Source organism: Ursus arctos, unplaced genomic scaffold, assembly GCF_023065955.2.
Source record: "Ursus arctos isolate Adak ecotype North America unplaced genomic scaffold, UrsArc2.0 scaffold_8, whole genome shotgun sequence".
In the NCBI taxonomy this organism is placed as follows: Eukaryota; Metazoa; Chordata; class Mammalia; order Carnivora; family Ursidae; genus Ursus; species Ursus arctos.
The window spans coordinates 40,857,422-40,869,605 of record NW_026623100.1 but is presented as its reverse complement, the minus strand read 5'-3'; the positions used below and the strand labels follow the sequence as shown (position 1 = coordinate 40,869,605).

General features: G+C 35.8%; 1 pseudogene; it reads right to left on the bottom strand.

The window, feature by feature from the left end:
• Positions 1-3,895: 3,895 nt before the first annotated feature.
• On the bottom strand, positions 3,896-7,505 carry LOC113268260 (60S acidic ribosomal protein P0-like; annotated as a pseudogene).
• Positions 7,506-12,184: the final 4,679 nt, after the last annotated feature.

Below are 12,184 nucleotides of genomic sequence, written 5' to 3'. Positions count from 1 at the left end.
AAAACCAGATTTTTTTATACAGATTTTCTTCATTGTTTCTCTGTTTTCTCACTTCATTAATTTCTGCTAGTTTTGTTTCTTTATTATTTCCTTCCTTCTGCATGCTTTGGGCTTATTTTTGTTCTTCTTTTTCTAGTTTCTTGATGTGAAAGCTTAGATTATTGATTTGAGATTTTTCTTTTTTGCTAATGTAGGCCTTTAGAGATAGGCATTTCCCTTTATCACTACTTTAACTGCATCCAACATGTATCGATATGTTAATTTCATTTTCATTCTGTTAAATTTATTCTTTTTCTATTTCCTTTAATATTTCCTCTTTGATTTCTGGATCACTTAGAAATAAAGTTTAGTTTCCAAGCATTTGGAGGTTGCCCTGTTGCTGCTCTAATATTGATTTTCTATTTTGATGCTATTGTGGTCAGAGAATACACTACATATGATTTAAATTCTTTTTAATATTTTGAGTTTGTTTTACGGTTAAGATATGGTCTATTTTGGTAAATGTTCTGTGGACATAATATATAATCTACTGTTATTAGGTGGTATATCCTAGAAATGTGTATTAGATCCTGTTGGTTAATAACAATGTTGAGATCTTTTATATTTTTGCTAATTTTATGTCTAGTTGTCTATCATTGCTTGAGAGATGGGTGTGGGAAAGTTAACTGTAATTGTGGATTGGCCTGTTCTTTCAGTCTACCAGTTTCACTTCATATATTTTGCAGCTTTGCTGTTTGATGTATACATGTTTAGTATTGTTGTCTTATTGGTGGATTGGCCCTTTTATCACTATGTAATGACCCACTCTGCTCCTGGTAATTTTCTTTGCTGGGAAATCTACCTTGTCTGATATGTTAATGCAGCCACTCCTGCTTTACTTTGGTTATTTGCATATCTTTGTAACTACTTTGACTTTCAACCTCCAGATGTCATTATACAGGTATTCCCCACTTTTTGAAAGTTTGCATTATGCCACTTCACTTTTATGAAAGATCTGTATTAGTACCTGTTTCCATTAACCTAAAGAAATCCTAAGAGGATTTTCACTTTTATGAAAAAAGGCAAAAATAGCGTTCAGTGTTTCTTTTGCAGTGAGCTGTTAGAGAGGTAGTGCCAACCAGTAGCAGCGAGAGTTGCACCACCAACGTCCTTCCTTTCCCTAGGAACTATGCTCAGCATCTCAGCATCAAGCCTCCCTAGCTTTGAACTATGTCTATGAGCATCTGTTTTTTATCTTGATTTATTTTGTGCAACCATTACCAAGATGTGTCCTCAGAAATCAAAAAAAGCCTAAGAGAGGTTATTTTTGGGGGTCTGGGAATGCTAGAAAAATTTTCCATATAAATTAATGATAATTGCTTCTTCACTTTATATCATGTCATGGCTTATGAAAGGTTTCCTAAGAATACTCTACTTATCGTGCGGGAATCCTGTATTTTAGTGAGGTTCTTGTAAATAGCATACTGTTGCATTGTATTTTTAAATATACTCTCTCAATCTTCATTTTTTAATTGTTGTAATTAGATTATTTACATATAATGCAATTACTGATATGTTAAGGGCTTATAACTGTCATTTTATTTTTTGTTTTCCATTTGTTCTCTGTTTTTCATTTCTGTGTTTTCTTTTTCTTCTCTTCCTGTAGGTTACTTGAATATTGTTTCGAATTCCACTTTATCTGTGATGTCTATAAGTGTATCTCTTTGTTTAGAATTTTTAATTATTTGCTATAGGTTTTATATTCTGTCTACATAACATAACAGTCTACGAGTGTCAACATTTGACTAGTTTGAGTAAAGTATACAAAATTTTTCTATCCTTACATTATTCTACCTTACCTCAATTATAATTATCTTAAATATTTCCTGTATATTCACTGAGAGCTAAAGTAGACAGTTTTATAATTTTTGCTTCAAACATCAAGTATAATTTAGAAAACTTAATAGGCGAAGGGAAGTCTATTGTATTTACCCATAATTTTGCTTTCTGTTGTTTTTTTCTTCCTTTTTGATGTTTCAAAATTTGTTCCTTTATCATTTCTTTTCTGCTTAGATAACTTCCTTAAGCCATTCTTTTAGGGTAAATCATCTGGCAACAATTATCATTCGTTTTTTTGTTTCTCTTTTGTTTTTTTTTTTTTTTTTTTCCATCATCTGAGACAGTCTTGAATTCCTCTTTATTCCTGAAGTCTCTTACTCTTGGGTGTATATTCTGGAATGAAGTTCTTTTATTTCAGCACTTTAAAACATGTTAGTTCTGGGATGCCTGGGTGGCTCAGTTGGTTAAGTGTCTGCCTTTGGCTCAGGTCATGATCCCAGGGTCCTGGGATTGAGTCCCCAGTTGAGCTCCTTGCTCAGCAGGGAACCTGCTTCTCTCTCTGCCTGCTGCTCCCCCTGCTTGTGCTCTCTGTCTCTCTCTCTGACAAAAAAAAAAAAACAAAACAAAAACAAACAAACAACAACAACAACAAAACCAAGCATGCTACTTCCTTTGGCCTCCATGAATTCTTATCAGGAATTCACTATCATTAGAAAATTTTTCCCTTATAGGTAAGGTGTTGTTTCTCTCTGTTTGCTTTCAAAATTTTTCTTTTCCTTTAATTTTCAAAAGTTTACTGTCATGTCTGGGCATGAATTTCTTTGGGTCTATTTTGTTTGGGATTTGCTCAGTTTCTTAAATTCTTAAATGTATGTCTAATTCGGGGAAGTTTTCAACTTCTTTTTCTTTGAATACTTTTCCCAACTCTGCCCTTTTCTCCTTATCCTGGAACTCTGATAACATGTTTGTTAGATCTTTTGTAATAGTCCCACAGATCCCTGAGTCCCTATTTTTGCATTATTTTCCAAATTATATTCTTTCTGTTCAAATTGTATAATTTAAATTGTTCTCCCTTCAGGGTTCTTATTTATATTTTCTATTTCTTTGCTAAGAATTTCTGTTTTAAAAAATATATCAAATATGTTCATAATTGCTCATAGAAGCATTTTTATGATGAATGATTTAAAATTCTTGTCAGATATTTCTACATTTGTATCACTAAGTGTTGGCATCTGTTGGTTACCTTTTCTCATTTAAGTTGAGATCTTCCTGGCTCTTTGTATGTCAAGAGATTTTTTTTTTTTTATAATTTTTATTTTGTTATATTAGTCACCATACAGGACATCCCCAGTTTTTGATGCAATGTTCCATGATTCATTATTTGTGTATAACACCCGGTGCATCATGCAATATGTGCCCTCCTTAATACCCATCACCGGCCTAAATCAGTCCCCCACCCCCCTCCCCTCTGAAGCCCTCAGTTTGTTTCCCAGAGTCCACAGTCTCTCATGGTTCATTCCCCCTTCTGTTTACCACCCCCCCCTTATCTTCCCTTCCTTCCGATTGTCAAGAGATTTTTTAATTAAGTCCTAGATCTTTGGGGGACTACATATAAGACTTTGGATCTCATTTAAATCTTGGTTTAGCTAGCCTTCTTTGACACTAGTCTGGCAGTTGAGGGAAGAGTACTGCTCAGTACTACCAGGGTACAGTGAAAGTCCCGATTCCCTACTCAAGCTCCTTTGTCTCTAGAGGAGGCAACTTCTCTTTACTCCTGAGTAGTGATAAAGTCCTGACTATCTACGGAGACCACCTCAGTCAAGAGCAAGTACCCTGTTACCTTCAGGTAGAGATAGAAGTACAGGATTCCCACATGGTCTCTACTGATGCCAAATTAGAAAAAGACAGCCTAGTTGCCACTCATTCTGCAAGGATAAAAGTCCTGGCTCATCAGTCAAACTTAATTGATCCATCTTAATTGACAGGAGAGCTAGGCAAATTATTTTTTTTTAAGGGAAGTAAGCCTTTATTTCCTTATTTCACAAATAAAGTTGGCGGAATCCGTTGCTTTCAGTGACTAGTGAAAGAGACCAAATCCCCTATCCTCGTCTGACTCCCCTGATGCTTCCTTTGCTTCAGCCTTGGCTGGGGCTGCAGCAGTGGTGGTGGTGGCCACAGGGGCAGCAGCCGCAAGTGCAGATGGATCAGCCAAGAAGGTCTTGACCTTTTCAGCAAGTGGGAAGGTGTAGTCAGTTGCCACAGACAAAGCCAGGACCTGCTTGTATCCATTGATGGTAGAATGGGGCACTGATGCAATGGTCAGATAACCTATCTGCAGACATACACTGGCAACATTGGGGACACTTTCCATGAAGCAAGAATGCAGAGTTTCCTCTGTGATATCAAGCACTTCAGGGTTGTAGTTGCTGCCCCTGTCAAACACCTACTGGATGATCATCCCAAAGGAAAAGGGGGAGATGTTCAACATGGTTAGCAGTATGGCCTTGCTGGCTCCCACTTTGTCTCCAGTGTTAAACATTTGCACATCACTCAGGATTTCAGTGGTGATGCCTAAAGCCTGGACGAAGGAGGCTTTCTCGGGGCCCAGACCAGTGTTCTGGGCTGGCACAGTGACTTTACATGGGGCTATGGCACCAGCACAGGTGGCAGCTGGCACCTTCTTGGCCAGCACATGTCCCTGATCTCAGTGAGGTCCTCCTTGGTGAACATTAAGCCCACATTCCCCTTGATGTGAGGCAATAGTTTCTCCAGAGCAGGGCTATTCTCCAGATGCCTTCAGATGGCCTTGTGTATCCTGGTGTTCTTGCCCGTCAGCACCACAGCCTTCCCATGGAGGGACATGTGGATTTTCTGCATCTGCTTGGAACACATGTTGCCTGCTCTCACAATGAAGCATTTTGGCTATTGATTTAACAGTTGAATGAATTCAGAGTACCTGGGTGGCTCAGTTGATTGAGCGTCTGCCTTTGGCTCAGGTCATGATCTCAGGGTCATGGGATCGAGGCCCATGTCGGGCTCTCTGCTCAGTGGGGAGTGTGCTTTTCCCCGTCACTCTCCTTCTGCTCTCAATCGCTCTCAAAAAAATAAATAAAATAAAATATAAATAAATAAATAAATAAAGTTGGATGATCTCAAGAAACTATCTGGAGTTTTGGGTCACCCTATCTTTCCTGGGCATCATGGTGGTGCATCAGGGGTTGCCAGCAGGATTTAAAGACAATGTCACTTTCATGAGGATGCCTAGAGAGAGGAAGGGCAAATTTTTATAACTAGTGGAGAGTAGAAGTCTAGGCTACACCCTTGGCATTTGCTGGTGTGAGTAGAGGTGGGCCACAATTTTTTCTGTGCTGTCTGAATAAAGTAGCTGTTTTCTAAAAGTTTTTGTTTGTTTTAAATCTTGCTAGACTGTTCCTTTTATGATCCTTTTAAAACCAAACAGGAGCAAACTTTTGTCAGGGCTTTTATTGCCTGCGCCCATTGGCATTTATAAGTTACTGGCTTTTGTAACACCAAGTCTGCAATATATAAAGGTAAAAGAAAACACACAGACTCGGCACTGTTATTTCCTGGATGACAAGGTCCCTTGCCAGTCTGTCTTCTTCTCTCCATTTTTTACTATAGTTAGTGGAAAGAGTAGAGAATTACTTCATTTTTTAGGAAAGAGAAGTCTTTGCTTTTGTTACCAAGGTTTTAAGTGATTAATTTCTAAGTCACCTAGATTACCTTGTTAATAGTTTGGTTTTTTGGTTGCTGTTGTTTTTTGCTTTTTTGTTTTTTGGTTTTTTTTTATGTCACATTGCATTTTGAAATTCTTGTATTTCTGGCAATGTACTTTTGGTGCCACAACTTATGTATTATAGATTGAAGGATAAATAAATGTGTGTGTGTGTGTGTGTGTGTGTGTGTGTGTGTGTGTCCCTCTTCTCTGCCATCAATATATGTGTGTGTGTGCGTGTGTATATAGTTTAACATGAATTGGATATGTGTTTGTCCCTCTGAAAATACTTAGAAAATTTTGTTTTCTTTATCCATGACATTTAAGACTTCCTACAGGGTTAAGTACAAAGTTGAGGTGTTCTCTGTATTTATGTTGCATGGTAGATTTTAAGCCATCTTGATCGCCAGATTCAAGTGTTCCTTCACCCCAGAAAAATTCATTTTATTACTTCTTGATCATTGATTTTCATCTTGTTCTTGACTGCAGTCTGGACTGCAAATTGTATTTTAGGGTACTTTCCATGTGCCTTCCTTGCTCTCATAATTTATATTCTCTTTTTCTTCTTTCTTAAGTATTTGGTGAAATATTTCTTGAAATTGACATTTAATTTACTCGTGTGGGTTTCTACAATATCCAATATTCTGTACACTCCCTCCATTACAGTTTTTACATCCGTTATCATGTTTTTCATCTGAGGTGAAACATTTGTTTTTGTGAACAGCTGGCACAAGAATTCCTCTTAGAGAGAAAACTCTTTTGAAAAATATTTTGCCTGTGTGTGAGAACCTAAGGGAATGCTCAGGAAACAAGGAATGATTGCTGAATTGTAATTTGTGAGAGGAGCAGTGGAGAAAATCAAGGAGATTATAGATAGTTCTGAGACAGTCATCATGACCTTCTGGTGGGGCTCTAGCACATTTTCAGCATATAGATTTTTGATTGATCAGTTTGACTAATTTTTGTCTGTTTGTTTGAAAATGGAATGACTAAGTCATGTTTTATGTTAGGTCCAATGTGTTAGGGCCAGTAAATAATGTAAGGGACAGAGAAAGCAAGGAGAATGTAGACTCCTTACCAGTAGCATAGATCCTTGGGAAACCTTTGGACTTCCAAGAGCTATGAAATTGATGGGGAGGGGAGTACAATCAGACATGGAAGAAATTCCAGACCATTTTTCAAAGACTTTAAAGCCAGAGATGGACCAATACAGAGGAAAACTATGTGAAGACAGAGGGAGAAGATGACCATGTAGAGGGAGAAAGGCCTCAGAAGAAATAACCTTGCCAACACCTTGATCTTTGACTTCTAGTTATCCAGAATTGTGAGAAAACAAATTTCTGTTTAAGCCACTTCCTAGCCCCCCTCGCCTCTCCAAAGAAAGGTGGTTGGGGTGTTCCTACCTAAAATGCAGATAATGTTTTTTTGTTTGTTTGTGTTTTCCTTGTTCTCCATTCTTTCTGCTCCCTATAGTTGCCTGTCTACTTTTAGTTAGTGATTTTTTTTTTTTTTTATCTTGCTAACTCACTGCAGTTGTACTTCATTGAAATTTGAGAAAGGTCATCTCAGAGATTGGGTTTGTTTTAGTTTTAATCAGTTACACCCAAATGAAGTAGAAGCAAAATGTTTATTTTCACTCTAATTTTCTTTTCCAGTTCAGAGACCCTTAAATCTGAAGAGCCTTAACTTAGGGAGCTAGACAATCATGGAGTTATAGCAGCAGGCATGGCATTGTTCTGTCTGTATTTTAACTGTACCATTAGAATTTGGTTAGGACATTGCTCCTATTCTCTCAGAAGTTCATTTAACCCTACTTATTAGAAAAACAAACATCCAGACCTCTTTGCCTAGTAAGTCCAGCTTCCCTAAGTATAAGCAAGGAGCAATATATGCCAACACAGGGTCCTTACTCTGTGTCATCTCGGGCACCTGTGACCTTCAGCAAGGCCATAGTTGAATCAAGATTTTTACCTCCCATCTTTTCCAGAGACTTCTCATCCCTGATCCTAGAGATTCTAAAAGGAGTGCATTTTTTTTTTTAATGATTTTTTATTATATTATGTTAGTCACCATACAGTACATCCCCGGTTTCCAATGTAAGGCTCGATGATTCATTAGTTGTGTATAACACCCAGTGCACCATGCAATACGTGCCCTCCTTACTACCCATCACCGGTCTATCCCATTCCCCCACCCCTCTCCCTTCTGAAGTCCTCAGTTTGTTTCTCATAGTCCATAGTCTCTCATGTTTCATTCCCCCTTCTGATTACCCCCCCTTTCTTTATCCCTTCTTCCCCTACCGATCATCCTAGTTCTTATGTTCCATAGATGAGAGAAATCATATGATAGTTGTCTTTCTCTGCTTGACTTATTTCACTTAGCATTATCTCCTCCAGTGCCGTCCATGTTGTAGCAAATGTTGAGAACTCGTTCTAAAAGGAGTGCATTTGTATTGGAATCTGCTTCACATACTTGAGGCCAGTAGTGTCTTGAATTGGTGAGTGGTGGTTGTTGGCTTATCACCTGGTCTGGTTGTTTCTGTATTATATCTTGCCTAAAGTACTCAAAGTTTCTTGCATACTATTATCTGTCAGAAAGTGTGTAGGAATATTGACATTTTTACGAATTTTGTTTTAAATTAACATAATTATACTTCTAAGCCCCTGTTCTACCAGGCCAGTGGAAAATTTAATCTCAGAAATTCTTATATTCTAACAATTACCATCCACCCAAATATCACCTTCAGAGAGACAGACTCTTCTGGGACTTAATTTAATGCTACAATAGTGAGGGCTTTGCCAACGAGATACCATGTATCCATACAGCCATTAGCAGTGAAAGAGTCCAGTGGATGAATGCAGACAGTGGAGCCAAACAGTTACAAATCATATATCATCCCTACTATTAGTTGTGTGGCATTGTATATTATATAACTTCTCTTTGCCTCAGTTCTTTTATCTGTAAAATGTAAATTCTAATATGTGATCTCAGAATATTTTTTGTGAGGATTAAATGAATAGATGCAAGTGAAGTTCTCCAAACAGAGCCTCACACACAGCAAGCTCTAGACCTGTGTTTGATACTGTGTTCCCTTGAGGTCTTGCCTTCTCCCTGGGGTACTGTGGTTTTCCAAGGATACAGATTAGTCAGCCCCCTTCTCAGTATCAGTCCTTCCCATCTATTTGCTTCTAAATTCTCCTTTCCCCTCCATTTCCCTCAAAATCCTCGTGTCCTCTTTGCTAAGCTTAAAATTGCACAAAAGGAGAAGAAGCACTTTTAACTTTTATCTGGTCATCCAAAATCTGTGGCAAAAAAAACAAAACAAAAAAAAAAAAAAAAAAAAACAAAGCCCAGCTACTTTCTGGATATGGAAGGAGAAGGGTAAATCCACAGGCAACGTATAAATATTATCCTGCCACACATGATCTAAGCCTTTGATCATTTCAGTGGGAATGTTGGAGAGAACTAGAATTTGAAATCTATTTGTTTAAGTCTTTTTCTTTGTGAGATTTCAGGGTTGTTTGGTATTTATTTGTTTGTTTTTTAATCTATTTTCTGCTAACTGGAGTCCTATAGAATTTATGATTTCCTCAAAATTATACAGAAATTGTTTTTACTATGTATACATTAAGATAATATTAATAAAATTATAGTAATATAGAATTGAAAAGGGGTCATATTCCTTTGGGTGCCACCTATGTGAAAATAGACAAAGTATATAACCTACTTATACAAAACTAAAAAAAACATACATCAAGCTTTTCACTTTGGGTTTACACATTCACTGTTAAATGATTCTATAATCTCATATTACTTATGATTTTTTATTACATGTGATTTTCTATTAATAGTGCTTATATTATTATAGTTATATGAAATTTGACATTCGAGACTACTTCATGTATTTCGGGCTCAAATGGTACTTAGAATTGATTTTCTAGGAAGCATGGTTTTGATGACATAGAAAGTAATCATTTTTATTCCAGTTGGATGGGGTCTATAATAATTATCTTTATTTGGTATCAATATTTTATGTACATGCTTTTCAACTATATAAATCTGATTTTGTGCCCATATTTTAATTTGCAATGAGTATGTATAAGTACATATCTATACCCAGCACACTTTTTTGTGTTCATGGTTTTATTTTACAAATGAATGCATACATGTACATTTTATATATTTATAAAAATAGTTATAGAATGAATAAGTCATGGGAATAAAAGGGACACCATAGGGAATGTAGTCAATGATATTATAATAGCATTGTATGGTGACAAATGGTAGCTACACTTGTGTGCATACCATAATGTATAGCAAAGTTGAATCAATATGTTGTAGACCTGGTAGTAATGTAATGTTGTGTGTCAACTATATTCAAATAAAAAATTTTAACTTATATATACATAATTTAAGAACTATGAATAAAACATAAGTAAATATATAAAGAAAATAATGTATATATAAATTTATATATAAGTAGTATATTTACATAATGTATATATAAAATGTTCCAGCAATTTTCAAAAATTGTATTTGAATATCTAATGATAATTGTTCCTGGTGACCTAGAATGAACAAATTTCAAAGGAAAACTGTCTCCAAAGTTAAAATAATTTAACATATTGATAGGTAATATAATTAATATCATATATAATAATTTATTAATTTATATTAATATGTTAATTTTATTAATATAATGCATATATCAGTATAGCCATTCAATTATTATTATAAATTATAAAGTATATTAATGATTAATGTAAATTATAAAGTGTGTTCATTTATAATTAATATAAAAGCTATTATATTAAAATGACCAAATGGTTTAATAGGAAGTACTAAACGTAAAAACACAATTTCTTCTTCTTTTTTTTTTTTTTTAAAGATTTTATTTATTTATTTAACAGAGATATAGAGAGCACAAGGAGGCAGAGTGGCAGGCACAGGGAAAGGGAGAAGCAGGCTCTCTGCTGAGCAGGGAGCCCGACCTGGGGCTCAATCCCAGGACCCTGGGATCATGACCTGAGCCGAAGGCAGATGCTTAACCAAGTGAGTAACCCAGGTGCCACAAAAGCACAGTTTCAAAATATTAATTAATATCAATTTTTGTTAGCAACATTTTTTTTTTTTTTTTTTTTTTTTTAGAGAGAGAGCACAGGGGAGGGGTAGAGGGAGAGAGAGAATCTTAAGCAGGCTCCATGCCCAGCACAGAGCTCAATGTGGGGCTCAATCTCAAGACCCTGAGATCATGACCTGAGCCAAAATCAGGATTTGGACACTTAACCAACTGAGCCACCTAGGCATTGTGGGCAACATTCTTAATTACAGATGTAAACCTAATAGTTTTTGTTTAGTATTACCCATGCACATATTATTGGAAGAATACCTTATTCTGACACTTGTGTTCAAAATTTTCTCTCTAGCTTCTTAACCATCACAAAATGTTAGCAGAGTAACAGGAGTACTGGGAGATGTGGTGAGCGCCTAAGTTATAAAAGCTCAGATCCTGCTTAGATTTATTAGGTGGTTTGTAACTTTCAGGCACAGTATCTTCAAAACAGCAATGGATTCTGCAAAGTAATTCTATTCTGAGTGCTATATATGAAGAACAAATAGACCTATTATTCTTAAAATACCTGTCTGAAAGATACCATTGCTAGAAACTAGAAAATGGAAGAAAGATTTTTTCAGGTTTCTAAACAAAAAAGAAGAGAAAGTGTTTCAACAGGTCATGTACTGGTGTGATTTTGTGATCATTCAGCTCACCTACATCAAGTTTCAAGTGCATAAAAGTTGCAGGTACTCGATTTTGTACATTGCATATTTCCCACTCCTCAATAAGTTATATTTTGTTTTAATTTCAGGTACCCTAATAATTCATTAATTTAAAATGATTTGTTAATTTGAATGTATTTTCAAGTGATTATTATATCATTAAAAACAATGTATGTCACACTTCTACACTTCTGTTAATTGAAATATTATGTGCACACCAATAAGTATCATTTTTTAAAATATCACCCTATTAGAAGATTTTATATTTAGAAAATATAGTAAAAATTGCATTGATTAAAATGCTAAAAAAGTGATTTTAAAAATACTTTGATGCCTGAGAAATATTCCATTGTGTGTATATATTGCATCTTCTTTATCCATTCATCGGTCAATAGATACTTGGGCTCTTTCCATAATTTGGCTATTGTCAATAATGTTGCTATAAACATTGGGGTGCATGTATCCTTTCAAATTAGTATTTTTGTATCTTTGGGTAAATGACTAGTAGTGCAATTGCTGGATTGTAGGGTAGTTCTATTTTTAACTTTTTGAGGAACCTCCATATTGTGTAACAGGGTTCCCCTTTCTCTGCATCCTTGTTTCTTGTGTTGTTAATTTTAGCCATTCTGAAAGGTGTGAAGTGATCTCTCATTGTGGTTTTGATTTGTATTTCCCTAATGATGAGTGATGTGTCTGATAGCCATCTGTATTTCTTCTCTGGAAAAATGTCTATTCATGTCTTCTGCCCATTTTTAACTGGATTATATTTGTTTTTGAAATATTACTCAGCCATAAAAAGAATAAAATCTTGGGGCGCCTGGGTGGCACAGCGGTTGGGCGTCTGCCTTCGGC